Source organism: Alosa sapidissima, chromosome 10 (genome assembly GCF_018492685.1).
Source record: "Alosa sapidissima isolate fAloSap1 chromosome 10, fAloSap1.pri, whole genome shotgun sequence".
Taxonomy (NCBI): domain Eukaryota; kingdom Metazoa; phylum Chordata; class Actinopteri; order Clupeiformes; family Clupeidae; genus Alosa; species Alosa sapidissima.
The window spans coordinates 16,511,708-16,521,004 of NC_055966.1; the positions used below are offsets into that span (position 1 = coordinate 16,511,708).

Consider the following 9,297-nt stretch of genomic DNA (forward strand, 5'->3'; position numbering starts at 1 on the left):
ATAGAACTCTATATTCAGAACAAAAACTGGCCAGGCATAAATCCTCAAATTGTTCATTCTGGGGTCTGCTCTTATATCTCTCAATCACATTGGTCATCCAAATGCTGCTTTCATCATTACACTGTTGGAATTGGGCTTTATTTTGAAGTACATGCAGAGGTAAACTCATCCTAACAGGATTATCACCAACTGGAATGAACTGTACGTCACGAGAGCATTCTTTCAAGTGCATGTGTGTTAATCGATACACTGCCTCTTGGGCTGAAACTTCTCTGTTGTGTAGGTATACACTTCCAAGCTGTTTGAATGCTGCTTTTGCATCAAGGTTGCCATTCATTGACTCGTCTTGGGCACGTTGTAAGAGCAAACCCATTTCTTGTTCTGCTTTTGTGATGTACGACAGTATGTAGACCACAACTGAAAAGGCATCTGTGACATACTGGATATCCATATTGCCTTGCCAAGCACGGAGTAAGTCTTTGTTGTACTGGTTCACCCAAATGTCTCCAGGATTTCGTTTAAGGACAATGCTTTTCTTTTTGGAACATATGTTGTACGCCTTTTCAAACAAACCTTGATCTATCCCAAGAGACTCAAAAAATGCATCAGCTGTATCAAAATTCATGTCAGGCATGGTCAACGCAGTTTTAACATTCTTTATTATTGCACTCGCACTTGTATTGTCATCATTGCCATTCAAGTCCTCACAGTTACCGCCTCTTGTGATGAAAGTACAGCTTGATGGTGGCCGTGGGAAGTTGAACCTGCACACTGTGTTTTTCTTGCGGCAAGTCTTAGAGTGTCTTGTGCTGTGCCTCTGTACGCTGCTCACAACCTCATAAAGCTCTGCATCTGTTTCTGGTGGAATCTCACAAGTGATATATGTATCTATGAACTGTGCCACTTCATCATCACTCTCTTTATCAATCTTGGGAGCATTTTCAACCCAAAAGAGACAGTGGACATGAGGAGAACCACGTTGTTGAAATTCAACACGATAAAAGTAGTCCTTTATTTTCCCTATGGGTTCTGCTGGCGACATGATTACATCACGGAGAAAGCAATGCCATCTGTGATCAAACATTCTTGCCGCTGTCACAGGGTTTCGACGTATGAGTCCACATTTGTCAGACCAGTCAAGATCATCAACAGACATTTGTTTACCTTCTATTCTTAGAATAGAGTTTAGCATTTCAGGCCATCTCAAATCTGCAGAGCTAAAAGATGCAAAGAACGTGGGTATGGAGAGTTGTCTTATCATGGCAAATAAATCTTTCTGAACTGACATCCAGTATGGAGGTGTGCCACGAATTCCTCGTAAGAACTTGTATCCTTCGTCATTGCGCAATATTTTACCCAACGACTCTGAGTTCAACAACATGTCTGGTGATGCGTCTTTCAGAGAGGAGTTGCCGCCACCTTTGCGTAATGCCACTGATACACCAGATACAACTTGATGCACCTCTGATATGTATTGTGCGTAAAAAATGAAGTCTGTGTTCTGTGCAAAACGCCCATCTGCATTCAGAATGCGTGTATTCAGGTACCGTGACAGAGTTATTTTGGACTCTCTTTCATCATGGAATGTAGGTCCACCAGATGGATACAAAACAGGGAAACATTTTGCCTCGTTGGTTTTATCAGACAGCAACCTCACTGGACTGTTACCTTCACCTGGTGCCACATTAAGTATATCCTGAAAATTCTGATCAATGATCTCTGAACCCAGATCGACAGGTTGTAATGATGTATCTGACAAAAGCCCATTCTGGTCTTTAATATAAGTCACATCTTCCTCTGCTTGCTCTTCAGGAACATTGTCATCATCACTGTTAGCAGGTGTTTCCTGTTTGGTACTTTCCTCATGCTGGTCAGTGCCATTCAGAGAGTTTACCCATTCGTCATTCATAGTCACATCACCGTACCATTTATTGTTTGCCATCAAATACCTCAGTGCATTTCTGACACGATCAGTGTGGACATACATGTATTCGTAATGACCTTTATACGTCAACTTGCGTTTCAGTTTCACTCTTATCATCTTGTCATCACATTCATTTCTTGGGAGTATATTTGTCACACCTGCGTTATTAACTGGAACAGAGACGCAAGGACCATGGCAAGCTCTCTGGCGGCCTCGAGGTAAACACAACAGCTTCATGAAGGGAATGTGACGTGCAATGAGATGTTGTTCCAAAGAGTTCAGACATTTAAGTTCCGCTGGAATATCATGCAAATGCATGTTGTTGGTAACACTCTCTTCGGGAAGTTTTCCTCCGAGTATTTTACGATGACATGTATGGCAAATCCATAATTTGCTTGATGGACTATCAGACAAATGACATTTCTGATCACATTCAACATCACACACATGTAAATATTGCAATGTCATGCATCTATTAGCCAATGCAGCCACTTCTGCTCCTTTTCTTTCATAGCAATGTCTTTTACACTCAACCACTTGCTTCCTGAAGAGTAAACGGTGACATACTGAGCATACATATTCAGGACCACAGCTGACCTCCTGACGAAAATGATCAATAGCTAGGCCAATGTCTTCCTGTTTCTTCTGCCATATTAAACAACTCTCACGACTTCTTTTGATTTTATTTATACGGATGTTTTCATTTTCTTCATACTTCCTCTTGTTATGCTCTTTAATTTTGTTCTGAAATCCAATGTTTTTCTTGTATTTCATATGACTGTAATCACGGACAAGTCTCTGAAATTTGCTGTTTGTTTTATATTTAACTTTAGAATAATCACGGACAGCATTCTGATGTTTCTGATTTCTCCTGTATTTGTCTTTGGAATACTCTCGTACCTTTGCTTGAAAATCTGTATTTTCCTTATATTTCTTTTGAAAATAAACACTTCGGAATTTCTGAAATTTTGGATTAGTTTGATATTTTCTCTGAAAACGCTGAAGCACGAATTTCCTAAAGTCCAGATTTGTTCTGTATTTCTTTAGAAAATAGTCACGAGAGCACTGGCGCTTAGTCTGTTTGGCAAGCTCATCTTTCTGGTACTTATCTTTGACATATTGAACTTTTCTCTGTCTGTAATCATTATCATTTTGATATCGTTGGCGGTCTTTCTTTGCTTTCACATTTTCTGATTCATCGTTCAACTTTCTCTTTCGTGTTGACCTCAAGTTGTCATCAATCTTGACTGGCTGGCATGTTCGTGCACAAGGCCTTCCTGCATCATTGTGTTGTACACATTCAACAACTTCATAATGATTACCAGTGTGATTTAAATAGACGCAATTCTCCCTACATGTCTGAGAGTCTATAGGTCTGTGCATATTCCATCTTCCATCATTGAAAGTAAATATACTTGTTTGCAATAAGTCAGCAGCAGCAAAAATATCAATCTCTTTTGCCCATGAACCACAGTAGTAGATTCTTGATTTAGTCACATAGTCCTGCACAGATGTGTATTCATCCCTCAGATATGTTTCAAATGTGGTGCTGTTTCTCTGAAGGTGTTTCACGACAGCCCGTCTTATTTTCAAATGCTTGTCTTCATTGTGACAAATGCTAAAGGCTAGGCTACGGTAAAAGCAATTCCCGTCAGGTTTTATGCTTCTTATCTTACAGGGACATCCCATGTCATCGAGATCAGTGGTTGCCATTAGGCCTAAATCAACATTTTCATTTTGAAGATCTAAACATGTGCACAGTGTATCCTGGTCATGACGAGTTAAAGGTTTAAAAACCTGTTTGTGAAATCTTACATCACTTATAATGACATCATCAGTTGCCTGCAGATTACGCTTTAAAGACTGTTTGTGTGTTTCTACATTGACAAGAATGACATCGTCTGTTGTACTTTCATTGAATGACTGCTTATCCTGTTTGGTCTCTGGTTTCTTTACATTACACTCACAGCTTCTGTTTTCGTCCTTTGATGCACGATCTCTGTTCAGAGTTACACCAAATTCATGTACATACAGAGGTCTGCAAACGTTTTGTTGAACATCCTTACCGGGCACTCCTTTCAAAACATCACTGTAGAGTGTTCTGTTGCTTACATTGGAACGGGCATTTGTGTCTCGTTTTGTCTGCAACTGTTCTGTGCCATTTCCTACAACCTTTGGTGGCTTCTGCAACCCACTTACAAATTCCTGCCGTTGGTACACTTTAGGCCTACCCTTCACAGCATCACTGTAGAGCGGACAGCAGTTAGCAGAGCTCGTTGAACAGCTGGATGAATCGTCCATCTGGGCGTTGGCATTAGTTACTACTGTGACTCCAGTTACCTCAAACCTTGGTGTGCTTATGCCAAAAGATCGTGCAAAGTCGTAAACATATGTGACCAGGGAGTGTATAGAGCTGAAGTATGCAACACAACTTGTCCGCTCACCTTTCTGGTTGACGTATCTGTTAGCGTGTGAATCAACAAAGGCAAACCTTGCTCCTGCATTCACTACAGCACATGTGTTAGCACAAATGGTTAACAAACAAGCATCATTGCTAAACAGCGCCCGCTGCAGTGCTACATCAAAAGGCATGGCAACATCACGTAAAGCATCGTCATAGTCATTAACCTGAATAAATCCAGTGTAAGAATCAGCAAAGTTTATTGAGAAATCACAATTCCACACTTCATATTGTCTAGGCAATTCAGACACAGCAATGTAACCCCTTCCTTGGTCTCTTATTTTACCCTGTGCACTCATTGACCTGTAAAGAACAGTTCCCTTAATCAAAACATCATCAAGATCTCCAGTATCCCAGCTCCACACGTGCTTCATCTTGGACTTCAAAACAGCAGTCAAACTGATGGCACCACACTGCTTGTTGCGCACATTTCCAAACCGTGGATGACCTTGATGAAAGGACCCCATCAGCACAGATCTTTCTGGAAAGTCATCAGATTGAGTCAAACAGGAACAATCATTAGTTACAGTTTGTTTATTGACACAGTATGGCACTGAGTTTCCATAAGAGGCATGAGACTTTGGTAGAGAGTCAGAGAGAGTGAGTGGAGAGTTTGGCATATAGTCAGCATATTTGTCTGCCAAAGGGTTTGGCAAAGGGTTTGGCAAAGGGTTTGACACCAGATTTGAAACCAGATTTGAAACCAGATTTGAAACGAGGTTCGACAAAGGGTTCGGCAAAGGGTTCGGCATAGGGTTCGGCATAGGGTTTGGCATAGGGTTTGGCAAAGGGTTTGGCATATCGTTTGGCATATCGTTTGGCATGTTTTCAGAATGTGATTGAAGGTCAGCTTCTTTCTTCTCAGCTGCCAGGAGCGGCTTACTCAGACGTGGCATCTGTAACACACAGAGAGTCCATATAAAATATTGAGTCTAACTTAACATTTCCTTAATCATCTCTTACAGTTACACTGTAATCATTTAAGCAGTTCTAAGATAAACATACTTTCAAAGTCAAAGTCTGCTTTATTGTCAATTTCTTCACATCAAGACAAAGAGATCGAAATTACATTTACCACTATCCCACGGTGGAGACGAGACATATTTTACCAATTAAGTCCACAGACAAACATAACATCAAGTAAACAATATAAAAAGGCACATACAATGAAGAAATTGCAGTATTTCAGTATTGCAGTGCATATTTTTATATCATGGAGATTTTTTAACAACTCCCTAACTTTAATTTATAATCCATTATTATTATTATATATATTAATCATTCTGCAGCATACTGAAAAATTCTGCTACTTCCTCACTGTGAATAACAATTGGAGCGATGTTTAAAGTGTACAATGCATAATACACAATCGTAATACTTCTGGACAAAAAAAGTCAAATGGACACCAGACCTTGTCAGAGGACCCCTGGTCCTGTGATTGTGATCCACAGTCAACATATCTCTTCTTGGCTGCCAGAGACCTTTTGTTTGAACGTGGCATCTGTAAAACACAAAGAAAACACACCAGAAATATAGTCAGGTCTAATATGCCACATCTACTTAATTGACTCACAGCTACACTATAATCATTTTTCATATACAGAAATATTAAAAGATAGCAATGCACGCATGAACAACTTCAAGACAGGCTTTTAATTTCAAGCAAATAATAATAATATTAAAAGCAATAAGTAGACTCAAAAAAACAGAATACTGCAATCCATTTGTGAATAAAAACTAAGACTAAGGGTCCTGCACACTGTCTGTGTGGCCATTTTTATTTTTGGGTCCCATGTTAACAGGTTAGAGCTTGCATACTACCTGTGTGAGGCACAGCTCGAGCCGTGCCAAAAACTTGTGCATGCTAGAAATGGGACGAATTCCTATTTTCCACACAACACACAAGCATGTTGGAAGCGTTTCCATGCAAAAGCAAAAGTGAAGAGATGTTTTAATAGGCACAGGGGCCGCCACAGCGCAGCATCAGACACATTTCGGGTTTTCAAAAACACAGAAAACACCACGCAACAGAAACGCCACAGGCAGTGTGCAGGAGCCATAACACTAAACATGTGTTCAACATTGCATGCCTTTAAATAAAAACACAATCGTCCATAGTGCTGGATACATCAAGTTCAGTGCTTACTTGCATACTCTACCAGACGTGATATATTGTTTTTTCCAATTGAAAAGGTTACGTGTCTAATCACTGATATCTTACAAGTCCGGAGACCAGTCACCTCAACCTGCCTCTGACTAGTAATGGGCAAATGAAGCTTTGGTGAACCACTAAACCACAGCAGTGTGAAGCTAGCAACACTAATGAAAAAAATCCAATATGGCTGCCACATGTAGATTTTTCAACATAAAAGTCCTTACCCAAACCAGTATATGTAACCAAAAATATTGGTTTGCTAAGGACTTATGTTGAAAAATGTATGTGTGGCGGCCATCTTTTTGCTTTTCAGCTAGTGTCGCTCAGGTCTACAATGCCTTCACTGCAATGCTAGAGAGCGCCATAGCTAAAATTGCTTAAATATTGTAGGCTACATTTACATAATGCAGAATTCCACAGCCCTCAATCCTGCTTCTCTACTTTCATGTGCAAGGGTAGGTCACTCCACATTCATTAAGAACACATGCTTACCTTTCAAAAGGAGGGACACAATTTCAGTATCTGCAAAGGATAAAATAATACAAAGCAAAAGTAGTAATGTTTTAGAGCCATTATTAATATCAACTCAAACATTCCATTGTGTTCTTAATCTTACCTGATATTTCATGCACATATAAGAGTGAAAACAAAACCCAAGAGGCTTGCTTATCATCATTAGACCTATACCAGACCTGATATATTGTTTTTCCAATTGAAAAGGTTACGTGTCTATTCACTATATCTTACAAGTGCAGAGACCAGTCACCTCAACCAGCCTCTCAGGTCAGGTGTACAATGCCTTCACTGCAATACTAGAGAGCCTCATAGCTAAAAAATGCTTAAATATACAGCCCTCAATCATGCTTCTCTACTTCCATGTGCAAGAACACCCATGCTTACCTTTCAAAAGGAGGGACACAATTTCAGTATCTGCAAAGGATAAAAGAGCCATTATTAATATCAACTCAATCTTAATTGAGTTCTTAATTTTACCTGATATGTCATGCACATATACAAGTGAAAAAGCCCAAGAGGCTTGCTTAACATCATTAGGCCTATAAAATGGAACCTTTGTTGTACATATTTACAGCTACAGCTTAGACAGATGTTGACCAACTGGAAAAGTCATGACACAGGAATAAAAACGAATTATGCATACAAATCAAGTCCAGAATGTGTGCTGCCCATTGAAACCTTATCAATGACGCCGACTAGGAGTTGGGCGATTCAAACGATTGCACTTATTTCTCCAATTGAATCATGAAAAGTTTCCAGTTTGAGTCGGAGTGAAAGTCGATCATTGTCAAAAGCAATACAGCATAGAAAGAACATGGTAAGCTTAATGTAACATTACTAAAGCAGAACACAGCATTTGGATTTCGAAACGCGAAAAAGGACCAACGTTTAGCTAGCAGCTACGTTGGAGACACTCATGTTAGGTTAGCTATTCATAGCTATGATTTTAGCAGCCTCGGTCACATTCCACCCAAACAAGACCAATTTAACCTAGGCTAACTTCACATCCTCTGTTTAAGATCAATTAAATGACTTCATTTGTTAAGAATTGTACATAGTTACCTGCCTTTACACACGGTGTACATGAAACGGAGCCATACATTTGTTTAATGCTTAATCAACTCGTTCGGGTTTGCTATGTTCTCCCTTCAGCTATAGCTGCTAGAAGTCTGTCTCTGATTTAGCAGAGAATGTCTAAACGGGCTCTGCTAACATTAAGGTTAACTTGCATTCCTCACGGCTTTCAAGATCAGACATGACTCCAAAACTCAACCAAGGTTATAGTACCGAAAAACTTTTTCGTTTTAACGTTTGACACAGTTATTCAAAATGAGTTCAGTTAACGTTACCACAAAGTTAATTGCTCACAATCAAACGTGCCTAACGTTAGCCTGCATCATGGCGTAAAGCATCATGCCAGCATGATGTGAACTTAATTCGACGATACAACGTATTTCATGAGATAACGGCCAGTTCTCAACACATTGCCTGCTTCCGTAGGATAATATGTTTTATGTAACGTTAGGCTATTAAAGTTACTAATTGATTTTTACACAATCGCTACCTTTCCTGTCTGCCTAACTTTAACGTTTCTCGTTCATAGTGTGACACTAAAACGTTAGCTGCTAACACATTTAACAAAGATGGCTCTCCAGATGCACCTCAGCTAAACATATTTTTGTGTGCCTATTCTGTTATAAGTAGCTCAAAACCAAATATACAGACATATCAATTCATTTTCTGGAGACGTTAACATTACGTCTTACCTCAACAGTTGAAGTCAGCTAAAAGAAAGATGATGGATGTCACAGACGAGTTATTGGATGTTACTCGTCACAATAAAAGTCCCTACTTCATTTGCCATTCTCGATATCAAAATATTTCCACACAAAATACATTTGATGGAAAGGTTAGACATTACAGGTGATAGGTTAAAAAACAAATATCACCATGAAACTTAACTACCATGAAACTTATTTACTGTCATAAAAAACATCATAGTTGTATTGCAAGTTTTCTGAAATCTCATATCCAGACTCATATCAGGCAATATCTGCATAAAATGTGGTAGGCCTAATTTGCATGATAAAAAAAAGAAATGTGAATAAAGGATAAAGTCAGACAAAAATATTTGTATTTTATTGACATTACATAGGCTCCAACATTTGGTTAGCCTGGCTAGCGCCACCACTTCTCAACGAGACGTGGTCTGGGAACCAAACGTTAATTTTCTCGTATTTG

The 9,297-nt window shown here is 39.4% G+C and overlaps 1 long non-coding RNA gene across 1 annotated transcript; it reads right to left on the minus strand.

Moving 5' to 3' along the window:
- Positions 1-4,568: 4,568 nt before the first annotated feature.
- LOC121720458 lies at positions 4,569-8,901 on the minus strand. Its single transcript, XR_006034552.1, has 5 exons — positions 8,823-8,901; positions 7,441-7,470; positions 7,033-7,062; positions 5,797-5,886; positions 4,569-5,281 (listed from the first exon to the last, which is right to left on the minus strand). It is a non-coding gene; the product is annotated as an uncharacterized LOC121720458 (long non-coding RNA).
- Between the last annotated feature and the right edge of the window lie 396 nt (positions 8,902-9,297).